Source organism: Melopsittacus undulatus, chromosome 9 (assembly GCF_012275295.1).
Source record: "Melopsittacus undulatus isolate bMelUnd1 chromosome 9, bMelUnd1.mat.Z, whole genome shotgun sequence".
NCBI classification, from domain to species: Eukaryota; Metazoa; Chordata; class Aves; order Psittaciformes; family Psittaculidae; genus Melopsittacus; species Melopsittacus undulatus.
The window spans coordinates 10,636,262-10,654,698 of NC_047535.1; the positions used below are offsets into that span (position 1 = coordinate 10,636,262).

General features: G+C 36.2%; 1 protein-coding gene across 2 annotated transcripts in view; it reads right to left on the bottom strand.

The window, feature by feature from the left end:
- The window catches only part of DTWD1 (DTW domain containing 1), an 87,562-nt gene that overhangs the window by 11,730 nt on the left and 57,395 nt on the right, over positions 1-18,437 (bottom strand). Inside the window, exon 7 of one of the 2 annotated variants that reach the window (XR_004080527.2) lies at positions 17,313-17,512. The exons of the other annotated variant lie outside the window; for it this stretch is intronic. The gene's annotated coding sequence lies outside the window, so the exon portion shown is untranslated. Of the gene's footprint in view, positions 1-17,312; positions 17,513-18,437 lie in introns of those variants that run through there. 2 annotated transcript variants of the gene reach the window in all.

Below are 18,437 nucleotides of genomic sequence, written 5' to 3' on the forward strand. Positions count from 1 at the left end.
CCTTGAGTATCTCCAATGTAGGAGACTCCAAACCCCCCGGGGCAACCTGTTCCAATGCTCTGTCACTCTTACAGTAAAGAAGTTCTTCCTGATGTTAATGTGGAACCTCCTATGCTCCAGTTTACACCCATTGCCCCTTGTCCTGTCACTGGATATCACTGAAAAAAGCCTAGCTCCATCATCCTGACACCCACCCTTTACATATTTGTAAACACTGATGAGGTCACGCCTCAGTCTCCTCCAAGCTAAGGAGACCCAGCTCCCTCAGCCTCTCCTCATAAGGGAGATGTTCCACTCCCTTCATCATCTTTGTGGCTCTGTGCTGGACTCTTTCAAGCAATTCCCTGTCCTTCTTGAACTGGGGGGCCCAGAACTGGATGCAGTATTCCAGATGTGGCCTCACCAAGGCAGAGTAGAGGGGGAGGAGAACCTCTCTTGCCCTATTAACCACACCCTTTCTAATGCACCCTAGGATGCCATCTGCCTTCTTGGCCACAAGGGCACATTGCTGGCTCATGATCATCCTCCTGTCCACCAGGACCCCCGGGTCCCTTTCCCCTTCACTACTTTCCAGCAGGTCAACCCCCAACCTGTACTGGTACATGGGGTTGTTCTTCCTCAGATGCAAGACTCTACACTTGCTCTTGTTGAGTTTCATCAAGTTTCTCCCCACCCAACTCTCCAGCCTGTCCAGGTCTCGCTGAATGGCAGCACAGCCTTCTGGTGTGTCAGCCACTCCTCCCAGTTTAGTGTCATCAGTGAACTTGCTGAGGGTACACTCGGTTCCCTCATCCAGGTTGTTGATGAAAATATCAAACAGCACTGATCCCAGCACTGACCCCTGAGGGACTCCACTAGTCACAGACCTCCAGCTAGATTCTGTGCTATTGACCACAACTCTCTGCCTTCTTCCTTTCAACCAGTTCTTGATCCACCTCACTACCTGATCGTCAAGCCCACACTTCCTTAGCTTACCTATGAGGATGCTGTGGGAGACAGTATCAAATGCCTTGATGAAATCAAGAAAAACCACATCTACCACTCTACCATCATCCCTCCACGAAGTCACTTCCTCATAGAAGGCTGTAAGGTTGGTCAAACACGACTTCCCCCTGCTAAAACCATGTTGGCTGTTCTTAATGACCCTCTCATCCTTGATATGTCTAGAGATGGTGTCAAGAATAAGTTGTTCTATCACCTTTCCAGGGATGGAGGTAAGGCTGACCGGTCTATAATTACCTGGGTCTTTTCTATTAACTCTTAATGATTTCAGTAAACAAGGTATGTGACATGTTCCTCTGCTGGGCATTAAAGAACCCCTCAAAGCTGCATCATTACATCTACTGTACCTTTGGGAAGAATGTTAATAGGCTTCCACTTTATTTTAGTTCTTGAAGTTAAAGTAATAATTATCAATGAGCATGTCTTTTTTTCTCCATTATAACAAATGCCAGTATAGAAGATCATTGCAAATACTGGCAGCAGGAAATATTTTTCAAGGAAGTGAAAGAGCCTATTGTCTCATTTCTGCTTTCATTTATCTATATCTGTCACATTGCTTTGCTTGTTTTTTCCTTTCTGTCAACCACTATTTTTGCTCTCTACTCATGCATGCAGTGGTTTGTCAAAGACTGTTTTAGTCTATATGAATCACTGAGGAATCTTATGAAAAAGTTAGGGACTTATGCCACCAATAAAAAAAAACGAAATTTCATACCTACCTTTAAAGAAAGTTTGTTAATAAATGAGCACCCTGTCAACTTTAGTAAATAATCTTAGGCATAATTTTTGTATTTTAATGTTAGGGTTTTTATTCTACTGAAAGTTTAAATATCTGTAACTTTAAACATTATTAACTGTAAATGTTTCCTTTTACATAGATTACAGAATAAAAAAAGGATGAATATGAGTTTGTGCAGATCTGCCTTAAACAGGTTAAAAAGACTGAAGGTCTGCTTGCAAACATACCTCTTTCAAAGCAATCATATTCAAATAGCATTTCTACTACATGCATCATATAATCAATGTGTCTTAGTAAACTGGTATCATGAATGCCACTTTTTGGCTATGTCTTTACATGAAGCAAGTATTTGTTAATTTTTTTGTCAGAATTTTCATCTTATTTTTAGAATGATTTTAAAAATTGAAAGCCACTTTTATTTTTCTTATTGGGAAACTTAAGAATTATTGCTTGAGAAGACTTCTTAAGAACTAATAACTTACATCCTAGAGTATTGTATATGGCTTATTATTTTGTGAATATCTCATAATAAGTTAAACTATTAAACCATTTTAAAAACCTGGTGAGGTTTTGGAGATTGACAGTACTGTAGCCTATAGGGCAGTTAAGCCAACTAGGCTGACCTGATGAAGGTTCCCCCCCCCCATCAACAGTAGAGGATAATAAAATTGAGGAATTCTCACACATTTTATTTCTTCCCATTGTCTTCAGCCTTAATCTCTCTATTCATTTTTCTTTAATGATCTGCAACAACTTTCCCTTGACTCAGGTGCAGGTCCTGAAACCGTTCTGAAACTGTAACTGTGTGGCCCTAAGAAGAAATAGGAAACAAATCCACCAGTTTTTGCTGAAGAGTCCCTTTGCATTTTGAAATATGACCTAAGCTCTGTCAACATGCGATTGTTATACATTAGCATCAAACATTAAGGCAAAATTTTTTTAATCCTTTGTCCTCTTTTCTGTTGTATTATCTCCTAGTATTTTGTACAGGAAAAAGTAAAAACAAGACATCTTTAACTTGTATGTAGGTGTAAAGTTTCAGAATGTCCCAAAAGTCTAGGTTACAGCCTTATGTTTGTTATAGATTATATGTCTTCTCAAAACTGTTTTCTGGAATGTTTGGATACCTTTAACAGTAACAATATTTAACAAAGTAATATTTATTACTCAATTTTGAAATATTTTTAACTGTAGAGAAATTATTGCTTAATCATGAAACTGACCTTAGGCACCTGATACCTTGCCAGTTTTTCCATGGACACTTCTGGCATTTTCCAGACAGCATAGTACTAATTTTAAATCAAAACCAATTTTATGTACATGGAATACATTATACTACCGTCCTCTGTAGTATAACTGAAAAATTACATCTCACAGAAACATAGAATAGTTAGGGTTGGAAAGGACCTTAAGATCATCTCATATTGCATGATAAATATTTTATCTATTTTATGTGTAAATGATATGTATTTTGTTCAGGTAGGATCAAAACTTTTAGTTAGGAGATACTTGGATTGAAAGAACCATTGAATGCTCATACTGGTTTGTTACAGAAACTCAAGATGACATAAATGTTTACATTACACATTCATATATGCCATGACCCTTAATATTAAAACCAGTATAGCTGTGTTGGTCCAACACTTTACCTCATGAACTTAGTTGTAATGAAAAGCAAGTTTGCATTGAGTAGAGAATTGCTGTTTTAATACTCAGAGAGTTTTAGCAAGTTCTACATGCATTGCTCTGTGGGATATTGATGTTTTCTAAATTTTTTTGAATAGCTTGGTTTATTCTCTGAGGCCAGAGAATTCCTATCTCCAGAGAACTCCCATTGTTCAGTTCTAACTTTAAAATGCTCCTAGTTCCATTTATAACTTTTGCACCACTACTTTTTACACATTTTACATACATTTTCATAGTTTATACATTTATAGCTTTTTCACCATGGGAAGTATTTGCTAGGCCCTCCTACAGTCATTCTCCAGATTGTCACAGGAGAACAGTGTGGCATACATGAGTTTTAAACTTCATTAGATGGATTATGGTAATGCATTACATGTTTATTATAAATATAAGGAGTTGATTTGACTCATCTATGTGAGTTAAAACAAATATTTTACATGGTCACGAATACTTGGTAGCAAATATGGTCTTTCTAAGTGCTTTCGTTTGATTGTTTGGCATGCTTGTATCTTGAATGAAACATTGTTTTCTTGTATTTTAGTCAAAGTTTGATGTTAATGAGGATGAATTTTGGGGGGTTTTTATGTCCTTTCTTGGAATATAGAAAAGGATTTGTTAAGGCTTTGTTTATACATTACATGGCACTTACTTCTAAACTCATGCATGACTTCACAAACAAGCTTTGTGAGAAGAATATTAAATTATTAGTCCCAAAACCATATAACTTTGTTTCTTTGTTTTCAGGACTTACTAAGCACAGAGGATATGCTGGACAGCACAGAGGGACTTTTTGTAATGGTATATTTACAAGCTTTTAATAAGGATGAAAATGAGCTTTATCTTGAATAAATCTCATTCTTTGAAAGGGCCGTTCTGCCTAAATAACTTGGACAATTGTGAAATTCATGCAGATACTTTTAACACTGGGACAGATTTTTATATGAACTGGGGCTCATATGTTTAGTTTCTCATTAGAATTTTATGGGCATTACAATTTTTCCAAGTAAGTATCCTTTGGTTTTATTTCTGGATGAAAGTACGGTATATGTCATTTTGCATTTAATACAGTGTTGCCTAGCAGTCTGATTTTTGACTGTTCCTGTGATCTGTTTTATGTAACTTATGGCAAGTTTACATATTTTCATGACTGTTAATACTAAATTCTATACTTGCAAAGGGTTTAAAAGTCTTTTACAAGGACACATCCAATACCATGTAGTCATTTTGACAACTTGCCGTGAAATGGAAAAGGAGAAAAATGAAATAACGTCTTTAGCAAAATATCCATCTTTTAGTAGTTAATTCTCCTGATTGCAACAGGACTGGAAATGTATTTATGTTTATCTTAATTTAAAATGGTTCACAAAAAATGAAAAACTGAAATTGAAGACTTCAAGCACAAATCCTTACTTTTAAAAATAAAACTATACATAGGGTAGCCAAATTCAAGTGTTGATTTTAGCAAGGAGTTAGTTATAAATCTGAATACCCTGCATTATCCCTTCCCTATTATCATCAGTTACTGTGGTGGTTTATGGTATTTTAAGTGACATGGATGAGACTGGACAAACTATACATTGTGTTAATGTCACATTCCCTAACCTGCAACAGCTCATTGTTAATACTTGGCTTTCCTATGGTAAAGCTTAGATTATGTAGAATGTCTTTAGGGCTATAAATCAATAAAACCATTTAAAAAGTGAATAGCCTAGAATAAAACAAGGTATGTTAGTCTCATAATACTAAAGAGGAACAGGGATGAAATTCAGGAATTCTACCTTGCAGTCAGCCTGAGGTAGCTGTGAGCAGACTCCATTATGTTTATTCTACTATACTTTAGTATCTTCTAGTGTTGAGATCTTAAATTATTTCTTTTCATATAATGCTGATGAATAAAATCTGAGACAAACAAAACAAACACTGAATAACTGAGATTTATTTCTGTGTATCAGATGGCAGTGTTGCTGAGGAGTCAGCTGCTTGGTCAACAACAGCTCCATGAAATCTTTAAAGACTTTTGGGTTTATTTGCTGTAATTTGCAAGTTTAAATTGAAATATGTGAGAGAAATAGTGTTAACAAGTTGATTAGCACAGGCAAATAGCTAAATGATAGTTAAGGCAAGTAGATCAAAGCAGTATATTAATGTTACTCAACTCCAGTTTGTCTCCCTGCATTACTTTTTATGGTTAAAAAGAAAAAAAAAGGGAGATTCTTTCAAAGGGTTCTTCAGTGCACACAAGTGAAGCACCATCTCTGAGTATATTTCTGCAGAGAATTTTGTTAGTTGTGAAGAGGTGGAGTTTTTAAAGACAGAGACATTACAGGCCAATTTGGCCAGTCATTGCAGATGTCTAAAATGGAATAGTGTAGATTAGAGCAGAAAAACAAAGCTCTAAAGCTTGTCCTTTGTATTGAGATTTGACTGTGATAAATGTGGGATACATAGAGAGTATGAATCAAATAGCCTAAATAATGACTTAAACTTAATTGGACCATCTTCTTATTCATTTTTCTGAAATATTTACTTATGAATGAGTTAGTTCAGGTGAATTATGTGTATAGTAATCTAAATATCAGCCTAGAGAAACTTTTATGATCAGCCTTAAAATGCTGAAAATAGTAATGGAGAAAATAAGTAACCAGTGATGTACATGTAATACAAAACATATTGCTTGTGATAGAGGATTTTTGTCTTAAGTGAAAACAAAATCTGCCAAGAAAATAAATATTTGTGTGATATATTGCAGCCTGGTGGGAGTTATTAAATGACATATCTAGTAACAATTTTAATTTGAAAGAACTTATTTCTATCAAAATGAAATACATGCTGTTTGGGTGGATGAAACCAAATGTGCTTTAGATCGTGTAACAGGCAATTACTGCACATTGCTAAGCTGTGTAGCTTAATGCAATCTTATGTTAACCAGTGTAGTTCAGTTTTGACATTTTATATTGCACTTCACTGTTAACCTTCAGGGTATGTGAATTAAGGGGAAATGCTTTAATTTGGAACCAGTGACCAAACTTGGGGTATCTCTATGTATGTGGGTGGCCTGTGATTTTACTCTCAGCTTTCTGTTCCTGCAAGCTGTAGGTTGCCATTTCTGTTGTCACTGTAGAGGAATTGATTCCAGTTGGCTGCTACAAGTGTTTGCTTTTGTCTTGCATCACATGATAACCAAGATGCTCTTAATGGAATCTCTAGAACATCTTGCCATCTGCTGCACAGTACTGCATGTTTGCTGGTTTTTCCAAATCTTAGCGTTGCCTAATTAGGACCATGGAAAAAATTAAACAAAAGTTTAGGGGAGAAAAAGTAATGGGACAGCTGAAAAGAATCACTGGCATTCCAATATACTCTTTAAATAAACACAGTCTGTGTTCCATGGTTAAACTTGCACTGTACTTGTCTTGAGCCTCAGTTTTCTGCCTGTGGGTATACAGCCTTTAGCCAGAGGATCACTTCTATCTTTGCCAAAACATTTAGAGAAATAGTGTTCTATCATAATGCCACTGAAAATGCAGCCTGGCTTTATAGGTCAAGAAAATTAGGTGCTCAGCCACAGGCAGAATAATGAAGTGGGTTTTTTTTCAGTTCTCCCCTCCTATTTTCTTGAAAATCTGAATATTTCACAATGAAAAAGTTTTAGAAAAATTTGATCCCAAGAGCAGGTTTGTTTTATTGTTTATAGCTTGAGCGATGTTTCTCTAAAGGGGAAAAACAATTGTCAGGTGAATCTGGAATCTGAGCTCTGAAGAACAGTAAGATATGTTCCTTGCAATGTGTAATCTTTGTTTAAAAGCAAAGATACAGATTTTATTTGCTCTTTTTTTTTGTTTATTTCTTACTGTCTGTGGACATAGAGTTCTGTATTTGTGGTGCATAAGGCTGCCTTACTTCTCAGAGCCAACCAATGCAAGTTGCCTAGGAGGTATTCACATGAGTCAGACTTGGCACCTGATGTAATCAGCTGAAACTAAGCTAGGAAGCCTCCTCAGTTTCCCCTTTAAGTCAGTGGAAATAGATTTTAAGAGCCTTTTACAAGTGGTTCAGAGAAGTCTTGTGTCTGCTGGCTTCTCTTCAATGGCTGCAGTTGGAGCTTAGAGAACCTGCCTGACATGAATTCAGGTGCTTGAAGTTTCAATGAATATTTTGTTTTCTTTTGTCTCAGGCACTCAGCTTGTATGTTTATTAGCTCCCAACAGCCTTAGTATTAAAAACTAATAGCTAATTTGATAACTCCTTTTTCTGAGCTTTTAAGATAACATAAAATTAATTACTGCAGAATAGTACACAAAGTATCAAGGTTTTTTTTTTTTTCTGTGGGCACAATTTCTGGCTGAGCTATTTCACTAAATTCTAGTGGGTTATAAATCTTTATATCACTTAAGGCTTTGCTCTTTTGCTCTTGCCGATGATGCTGCATGCTAATCTCCCAGCACAGAATATGAACATTGCTATTGCCAATTATGAATGTACTTGCTGTTTTATTCCATTATTTAAAAAAATGTTGAAAACATTATCAAGACAAAACCTACAGATATAAGCAGCATGTACTATGGTGCTGCTTGTCTTTGAAGTATTCAGACTGCTTTGTGTTTCTAGTCCAAAAAGTTTAGATGTTCTGTCTTGGTTTTGTATCATCAAAGTCAACGGAAGGTAGGCTTTTATAAGCAGCTAAATATACTGACACAAAATTCAGGTGGGCCATTTCAGTGCCTTTATTCATCTGGTTTGTTTTAGTTAAAAATAATGAAAAATCTGTATAATAACACCACTTGTGGAACAAGTAGTTTCATTGCTGTTGCTATAGCTCTTAACTGGAATGAAAACTACACCAATAACTAAGTGGTTCCCTTTTTTGGACTTCAGTCACCATTGATTTCAGAAAGTATTTTGAAAAACTTGTTACATATGTAAGGGTCCAACTTTTTATTGAAAATTCCTGTAGATAAATGTATGTTCTCTTAAAAAAAAATCCTTTCCATTTTATTAATCTATTATGGAGAAATGTTTAAGAACACTATCTGTTTAATACATATTCATTAGCATATAAAAATTTTTATTCACCTGTCACTTCAGCCTGTCTTTCTAGAGCTTTTGCTCTTGCTTTCTCTGATTTTGAGCTTGAGAGCAAAAGACTACTCTAAGGAAACAAGGTACAGTGATTAAAAAAACTGTCTAATCTCTGTCAAGAGGAAAAAAGGAAGAGGAATATAGGAAAAATAGGGAGGAAATACCCAAGAAAGAGGGAAAAAAGATGACTCTTGAAAGCAGGGCTTGTAAAGAAACTAAGATAGTCAGAGCCTTATTATTTGATTTGAAAATGAAGTATGTTTAAGATAAGGTTTAGTTCTTGGATTTGAGATTTCAGAAGGCCGAAGATCATGCAAAGGTTAGCTATAATTTGCAACTTGTGACATTATAGCCTAAAATAGTGGTAACTTTGTAGGCTGAGAAAACTGGATCTATAATGGAAACTGGACTTAAAAGTTTCACTCCATGTTACACATCCTTTTTCATATCAAAATGTTTTTAAAATGGTACCTTCTGTTCCTTTTAAAAATACACTTGAACTATTTCTGTGTAATGGCTATTTTTTATTGGTATGTACAATAAAACTGTAATTAGACCTGGGAGATCAAACAACTCTTTAAAAAAACACATACAAAAGCCCCAACAAAGGAGATTACAGTTTTTGTTTTAAATTCTTGTCTTTTTTCAGTTATTACTCCAGATGATCAGATAGAGCTTTATAGTAAAGGGGCAGATACAGTTGTATTTCAACTTCATCTGGCCAATGGAGTATTCATGTCTTTTGGCATTAAACTGTCTTGGTGCAAGTATTTCTGCTTGAGATGTTAACTCAGGAGCTCCTTTTAATAGTCAATATATTCAACTAAAATTAGAGGCTTAAAATTACATGGTTTGAATATTCTTGGTGTAAATATAAACATAAATTCCTTAATTGGGAATAGAATGCTTTCTTGCTGTGAAGTTAGGTAAATGACCTAAGTATTCTATGTTCCCAGAGCTGATTAAAGAACTATATCTGTTTAAATAATATGGGTTCTCAGGTTTTATACTAGTATTTTAAGCACTTAAAATATTTACCCTGTGCAAGTAATCCCTGTCTCAGAACTCCTAGCTTGAAATCAGTGCAAGTGTATGAATGTGAATACAAATTACCCAGTTACTTTCAAAAGTATGCACTCTCTGTGTGATTTCAAGGGTCTCCTCTAAGGTGAACTTAAAGCAAAACTGAATAAAATTCTCCTTGCTTTCTGAAAGGGTTCATGTTCTCTGTAAGTGTCCATGCGTAATACAAACCATTCGATGATTTTTAAAATGTCTGTGACATTACTAAACCATCATAGCATATTCTTAATATGGGTTACAAATGTAACTATTGTTTTCCTCTCTGTAATAGAGCTTTCTTGGTTTTCTCTTAATCTTTTCCAGAAGGCCAACATGTTTTATATGAAAGCAAAGCTGGAATCATAAGCATCTGATCTCTTTTACAGTTCCTTAGATGCTAAAACCTTGAGTTTCCATACTTACTCTGTGAAGTTAAGAGGGGGCTGTATGTGTGTATGGCCAGCGTACAGTTGCCATCTAGATAAGGGAACAACAGAGTGGTGTGGCTGAAACTACAGTGTACTGTAAAGCATGCACACACTCCATAAGATGGTGATGGCTGTCAAGACTTATCTCTTTAACCTCTGTCCACTTGCACTTGTGTCTGTCAGTCTCCTTTTCCTTTCTCTGTCTCTTCAGCTCCCCCTTTCTCCCAGTTGTTCCCCCTACATGCTTACAAATGTTTTCCCAGACCAGTATGGTTTTCTCTCACTAGTTCATGTACTCAGTTAAAAACTTTTCTTACATTGCAGTCCATCAATTTTGATGTTTACTGTTCTTTTTTTCCCTTGTAATATCTTATACCAGAATATAGGGAATGATCAAGTCACATTGTTGCTGGTAAACCATATAGCAGCTTGTTTTGTTGGTATGTGTTTTAGGTGAAAAACATTTCCTGACGTATTCGTGCGCTTTAACAATGAAACTGTTAATGAGCTTTGCACTTCAAAGGCATTTACAGAAATTTTAAGTTATAAGTACTGCAGTATACTTTGCTTAATAAACATGTCTTGTGCAGAAGAGTACAGTAAAAGTACAAGTTTTGAATCCCATCCCATGCATAGTAATATTGATATTTAAGAAATAACTTATCAGTGAATTTTTGAGTCCAGTGGAAAGTCTTAGGACTTTCCCCAGTTCACTTGCAATGAGCACAGGTGTTTAGAATATCAATATGAAGGATGAAAACAACTATCACGTTTGTTTCTTAATATATTTGGAAGTCTTGCAATTTGACATTAAAGTATATATGTCTATGTGTACTAGCCAACATTTACCTAATTATATCCTTATTTTTCTAAGTGTTAACTAAAGCTCAAAACGATCTTATTGCAAGGAAAATGTAATTCACTTGGCTGTGAAGCAGTAATGTGGAATTGTTTTAATTGCAGGTTGTTCTGTCTTTTTCAAACATGTAATAAAATTTCTTGCAGTTCTAATACTTATGAATTTGGGCATCAGACTTATTTTGATGGCTTGATGATATCTATATTGGGATTCATCCTTTTCACTTATGTTCTAGTACCAGCTTCCTGGCTTTTTACAAGGATTATATAATGATGACAATGTGGAATGGCTTTAAGCTGAAAGAGGGTAGATATTAAGAAAAAAATCTTCACTGTGAGGTTTGTAAGACACGGAACAGGTTGGCCAGAGGAGTTCTGGATGCCCAACCCAGCAGTGTTGAAGGCCAGGATGGGGCTTTGAGCAATCTCTTCTAGTAGAAGGTGTCCCTGCGCATGGCAGGTCATTGGAACTGGAGCTTTCAGGTGCCTTCCAACCCAAACCATTCTGGGGGCTTCTGTCCTGGGAGATTCTAGGATTGTAAGTCTTTTTCTCTATATAATATAGAGACCTGAATGCTAGTGATGTATTTTACTTTGACAGGTAACATGATGTATTTTAGCAAATGATATATAGGAAAATTTAAAATTATTATTTGTCAATGCTGCCATCAGATATTTTAATCCACTTGAATTGTGTAACTTCTCTGAAGTTATGTCTAAACATAAAAGTGAGCCTAACTTGCATTTCATTCCTCTTTGAGCTAAACAACTTTCTAATAAAAATTGAAGGGGGGAGCAAGAAAGATTCATCTGCTCTAAATTTAAGAGCTGAATTAAGAAACCCAGATTTCATCCTAGTTATTTCAGAGAAATAATTTAGGCAACTTTTATTACTGAAACGTAAAATAATTGAGGAGGGAGAGACTTTCTGGTGAATGAGTGGATAAATGACTTCTGACTTGGCTCTTATTAGTTCCCTGCCTCATTCACTGGGAAGCTTTTAGTAATGTCTGTAGTAATTTCCACTCTTAGAGTTGCCACAAAGACTGTTTTTATTCACTGAAAGATCCATTTCATACTTGTTATTAGTGAATGTACATCTTCCTTGGATGTGATATCACTTAAGTTTTACTACAATATTCTCTTATTCAAGGCTATGGATATATGTGACAATTTTAAAAAGTAGTTCCTTCCTTTAGCTAATAACTTTCATGCCGTGTTTGTATATCAAGGAATGCCTAACTTTTCACCTTCATACACAGAGGTCAGTTTGTTTTCCTTTTAGCACCTTCTCGCTACCTCTGCAGTGATTTTGAAGTGGGATGCACTTGCTACCTTTAGTCATACATTTATCCAGTAGGTGTCCTTCAAAGAGCAGAAGTTGGCCTTTCCCTGGGCAGCACTTAACCCGCTTCCTGGGCTCCAGTGCATGGTAGTCAGATTGGTGTCTAGTTTACCATATGGCGTCATCATGCCTTGCAAATACACGCTAAATAGTGTTTTTCATGAAAAGTTTAAGAGCTTCCTGCAAAAACCTGGATACAGTAGGAAAAGAAAAAGCTCACCTCTGCTCATCAACATTTGTTTTAGGGTTCCTTGACTATTGCTGCTACTATCATTACTGCTGGCCGTGTTGACTGCTGCTATTACTGTTGATACTGCCTACTTTTGTACAAGCTTATTCTTTGAAGTGTTAACTAAGCAACCTTTAGAGAAACATACATGAAGTTTTGGAGTAAAGCATTAAGACATGACTTACGCAGTTTGGATCTACATTGTGTTGTGGCCGATTTTAGAACTTGGATATGCTGAGACTAGTTTCCTGTAAGCCTATGTTATAAAATTTAAGAATAAGCTGAGTAATTCCTAAAATAAAATAATAGCTGTAAGAACATATTAATTATTCCAATACTAAAAGGCAAAGAGGAGAAAATAACAGATATCAATTTACTTTATTAAAAAACTCCCTTTGTGAGATATATCAGCAGTCTTACATGGGCCCTACTGCTATAATAGTCTAGAACTAATCATTTATGGAGTTGGTCAGTGAGCAGATTTTGTGACAAAAATTCTTAAGTGTTATGCCATGGGAGTAAGACACTTAGAAAAAACTTAGCATACACATAAGGAGTATTTTATATCTGTAATAGTGTCCCATCCAAGGAGAGCTTCTAAACACTTTAATTTGCAGCTGCATCAGCATGGATTTTTTTAGAACCGCTTAACCAGTAAGTGTTTCCTTGCTGTTGAGTGAATGAAAATTTCCTTTGGGGAAAAAGAAATCCAATAGTGTCAGAAGGATGACAAATAAGCTCATGTAACTCAGTGCTTGTTCTGTTGTCCTTATTTCAACTTACATTGTTTTCCTTTGATATTCCGTTTTTACTTGGAGCATTACAGTATATTCATACAGTAAACATCCTGGCAATGAGATTAACATTCAATTCTAATGAATTTCTACTGAACCTTATCTCAGTTCCAACTGAAACTTACATGAAATATTTACAAAGCAAAAACAATGAAGAGATTCCAAGCACAAATACTAAAATAGAAACGAAATTCAAAGTTAAAGGTGGGTCAGATGTGTAGACAGACTCTCATTTGACACTTCTAAGTCATTGTCAGGTGGCCACATTCCTTTCTTAACCTCTTTTCTTTTTTTTTTTTCCTTTAAACAAAGCAGAATACCTGTAAGAGCTTTATGATTCTCAGCTGCTCCGAGGGACTAAGTGCAAAAGTCCAACCAGGTCTTAGCTTGGGAAAAGTCTGTCACTGGTAGTTAATTAACCCCTTAGTAGTTAATGGTTATGGCCAGTTAAGTGTGTTTATTATGTTTTGCCCTTTCATTCCCACTCCAATTATATGTGTTCTGTTCCAGGAAATTCAGGTTTAGGGTGTTTGGAAAAGAATTAGTGTTCTGTAGCTTTTCAAAATAAATTTTACAAAAGAGGGTCTTGTGGTCAGTGTTTCACACAATCTTATCCATCCTTAATTAAAATATCCTATTGCTGCTATCAAGTGCTTGTGTGGGAGTAGCAGCGGCACAGGACCAATGCCAATTAACTGAAATACAAGTAGGCAGAGGTAGTGCAACTATTTTTTCCCCATTTTGCTTAAAAACACAACTTGAGCTTAAAATAATTACTACATCAAATTAATGTCATTAAGTTACCTTCAGTGGATTGTTTAAATATCAGCATTTTATAGGAATGCCGGAACAATTTGTTTTGATCAGAGAATCTGGTTCCTGTCATAAGGAAAGCTATGTTCCTTTTATGTACTTCAGGCTTGAGCTCTTGAACAAAAACTGAAGGTTTCTTATTTACTAATTTAATAGAGTTTCAAGCTTGCTTCATGAAGCTGTAGCTGCACTAGAAGATAGTTATCAGTTATAGTCTCCACCTGTTTGTCTCTGTGTGAGTCTGCAATACGTGCTTTCCTCTTATTTCACTGCCATATCCTGTGACTTGCAGCATGCCAAAACTTCTGAGATCCCTACTTTTTCCTTTTAGAAGATTTTCTTTTCATATTTTAATGTCACAGTTTTCACAGTAAATTAAATGCTGTGATATGTATATTCAGATGCTACAGAATTTGTGTTCTTGGCTTCATTCCGTATGTGGCTAGCTGCAGTATTAAATATAAACCTGAAAGAGAGCCTTCTGAGGGTATGGCAGAACATTATGCTGTGATAACTGCAAAAGTTAACAATGGACGTTCTTCCAAGTAATGAACCAGAGAAACACACATTCCTGCACTAAATGCGTGTTGAGATGATAGTTCAATTTAGTAAGTCTTTTTGTTTACTCCCTAATCCTCACAGTGTCAGCTGGAAAGCTGAATGTTTTTCTCAAGTAGCCAGTTTAGTGAGTTGGTTTCTTTTTAGCATTTTGTAGGTAAAAGTGAAATCAAACAATTGTGCAAGAGAATGTGTTTTATAATTGTGTGTTGAGATTATATATGCTATATGTGTGTATATACACATAAGAGGACGATTTATAATGATGAATTAGGAATGAGGTTTTCTGCTAAATACTTCAGTTGCTTAAAATTCCTTTGACTTTGCTACAAAAGAAGATACCCTACTTAAGTGCAAGGAATGACCAAGATCATGTTGCCCTAAAATAGTTGCAAAACCAGCTGACTTACCAGAAGTTTTTAGGCTTTTGCTATTTGGGCTGATTTGGAGAATATTCTTGGAACTTGTCTGTATGTGTAAAACTGTGATTTGCTGTTGAGTCACTTTACAAAAAACATGAGTTTCAGAGCTGATTAGGAAACACAGGAAGGCAGTCACGTTGGCAGTAGGATCCGGAGCTAATGACATCAGCATGATCAAAAGTAAGGGGAAATTTAGTTTGAAATGTAAATAAAAATGATGGCATATTAATGAATTTGTGTTTATAGCAGGTCCATTACTTAGACCTTTTTTATTTGAAGAATTGCTTTTCCTTTTATGGAAAAAAGAACAACTCCGATCAACCCTTATGCTGTTATTTGGTACTTGAAAGTAACTATGATAAATAAATTGGCTTGTGTGGGGTGAACTTCAACTGAGTGAGCCCAAATATCTGCCTAATCCAGGGTCCTATCTTTAGCAGTGACCAAGAGCAGACGTTTGGGCGAAAACAAAAGAACTTGTGCAGCTTCTTTCACTCCTTGTCTCAGCAAGATGTATGTTCTTTGTGTTTGCTCATTCTTGATGGTTTTTGTCTTGTAACTTTGGTCACCTTTCAAATATGTGGGAAATTATAGTTCTACAATACCCTCCAAATGGTTATTATTCTCCTAAAATATGAGGCTACTGTTACAAACATTTATATCAAACATAAGTAATGGAATATGACTGAAAAACAAGGTGGCTGTATTTCTCAAACAGCATACCTGATAGCTGTTACTATTAACTTGTTTGTTGTGTTTTGTGGGTTTTTTTTGTATGTGTTTTTTGTTTGGGGTTTTTGTTTTTTATTTGTTTTATTTTTTGTTTTTGTTTTTTTTTTATGACCGATTGGTTAGGTGTAGAATGCAGTCCATGTAGCAGCTGAGAGTAGGAATAGAATTCTTTTTCTCTGCCTGCTATTACGGACATCCTTTTCATTCAAGGCCTTTACTCAGTACCACATTAGATCCTCTTAGCTGCCATCCTGAAAGCTCACTTTTTGTTCTGCTTTAAGAGTTTTTGAGTAACAGATGCTGCATCTTCTGCTGTTAGCTGAGCTATTTCTTTCATTGCCTAATTTTGTTTGTAGCTGGGTCTTTGGAATAAAACTAATCCAAGTGTGTTGCACAAAAATGTTAAGTTATTCACCCTGAGCTGAACTGCCAAATGCTGGACCTGGTGTAACTCCCACTGTATTACTGCTCAGAGGCACCAGGAGCTTCAGAACTCAGTGGAGGATATCCATATTCAGGTCACATTTAATTCCATGCAGGCATCTCAGAATTAATGTTTTGAGAAAGTACAAACTATTGTGTTAAACACCATGCTTTGATAGCCTGTAAGATTTCCTAACTGATTGATGTTCCTATTGAGAATGCAGCGTGGCAGGATCAGAACATCAGACTGTATTAAGCAAATGAAATGTTTAATACTAAGTTAATATTGGTAACTGCTCTGTTTAGTTTACTGTCAGATACTTGGAAGTTCCTTTTTATGGTGTGATGGCTATGTGAGACTACACAGTAAATACATAACTTTCTAATTAATTGATGGGCAGTCTTATAATGATACAAGTTGACTTCATGATGAATAATGGCCTAGGTCGCTTGCTTAGATTGTTTCATCTTGCTGCTATTAGCTGTGCACTGTAAATTTGTCAGAACTTCAAATTCCCACAATATACTGTTGAAGCAGGAAAAATAGCAGAACAGGATGACACAAAATGTTCACAAAATGGGTTGTTCTGTAACAGGTTCATTTTAGGTTTTGCTGTTGTTATCTACACCTGTAAAAGGTTATAGTTAGTATAGAGTTAAGTAGCCTTTGTTCTTCTATTTTGGTGTGTAGAGTTGGGTAAATGGTGTTCCAGAAGCAACAATGAAAAGGGGAAGAATTAAAGGGGACATGAAAGGAGAAAGAAGAGAAATTGTGAATTACATAAAAATAATCATAACAAAATCAGTTTGCACAGATTGCTGCTTTTGCTTCTGGAATTGGAGGGGCTGTACGAGTGAGCAGTGAAAGCAAGTGTTTGTTTGAGACCATTTGTTTTTTGATGAACACTTTTGGCTCCTATTTCAGATTTCCTGTAGTCTAGGATAATGTTTCCCATTGACAGTAATTATATCTGTTGTCTGAAACTGTCTATGTGGTAGCTTAAAAAGCTGATATCTGTTTTTCAGCTATTCAGCAGAAGTAAGTTTCCTCTGTCTTTTCTTGCAGGTGCACACATAGGCGTTGGCATCAGTGGCCAGGAAAGAATGGAAGCTGTTTTGGCCAGGGACTGTTTGCCCAGTTCAGATACCTCCAGAGGCTCTTGCAGGTTGATGTCAGTCTTTCTTGTTTGAGAATGTGTGAGTTCTTCTGTTATTTCTTCTATAGAAACTTTGCATTCACACTGCTGCATTTCAGGTTTGTCTTCTGTGGCTTCTCTATTCAGGTCTATTTCTATTTTATATGTTTGTAAATGAACAAAGCTGTGACTTGTACTCTAGACACCTGAAAGTAGAAGTATTGAAAGTCAGAAGAATCAATTAAGCAATCTAAATATTTGAATGCAATTGTTTTGGGAGTTAAAATTAAAGAATTATTGTTTCTTTTTCTGTTTTGAAAACATGAATGTGTACCAGTTGCTACACTTAATGATGCCGTTCATTTTCCAAGTTAAAGACATGCCATTTTTATATGGTAGACATTTCTACTTTAGAAGGAAGAGAGAAGCCATTATGTTTTGTTTGATTGATTGATGGCTTGGCTTTGCAAGCGAAGATTTGGGAAGGGGTTTACCCATGGTTACTACAAGCATGATGACTAAGGGCAATGTGGGATAGGCAAATCTGGTTGGAAAAAAAGGCTGCTTAGGCATTCAGGATGCTTCCAAATAGGACTGTCATCTCCTGGGACAATGAGCGACCAGTGTCCTGAACTGCCCATATGCAAGGTTGGAACTGCAGTTTCCAATGCACCTTGTCACCTGTCGTTTCGTCCTTTGCCTGTTGCTACAGGGCTTTACAAGTGTGAGTAAACTCTTCCAGCCTGCACAATGGATTTTTTTAGGTGAGGCACAGTGTATGTGGAACTGGCCCCACCTGTTACACCTGAGGTTTATCTGCCAGGGCCTAGCGAGCTAGGATGGTGACAGTGAAGTCCTCAGGTCGTAGGTTTTTGTAAGAGTGTCCTCTTAGATGGAAGACATAACACAGCTAGATGAGCTCCATCTGCGCAGGTTTGAAGTTAGGAATTTTCCTTCTCCTATGAGGAAGGCCTGTCTTCGCTAACAAAGATTTGGGAGGGGCTTTACCCATGCATTCTGAGCAAAACTGTCATCTCCCGGGTCAATCTCAAGCAACCAGTGTTGCAACAACACAACATCAAATGTCTAGGCAGGATTCTGACTTAGAGGTGTTCAGTCATAAGCCCGCAG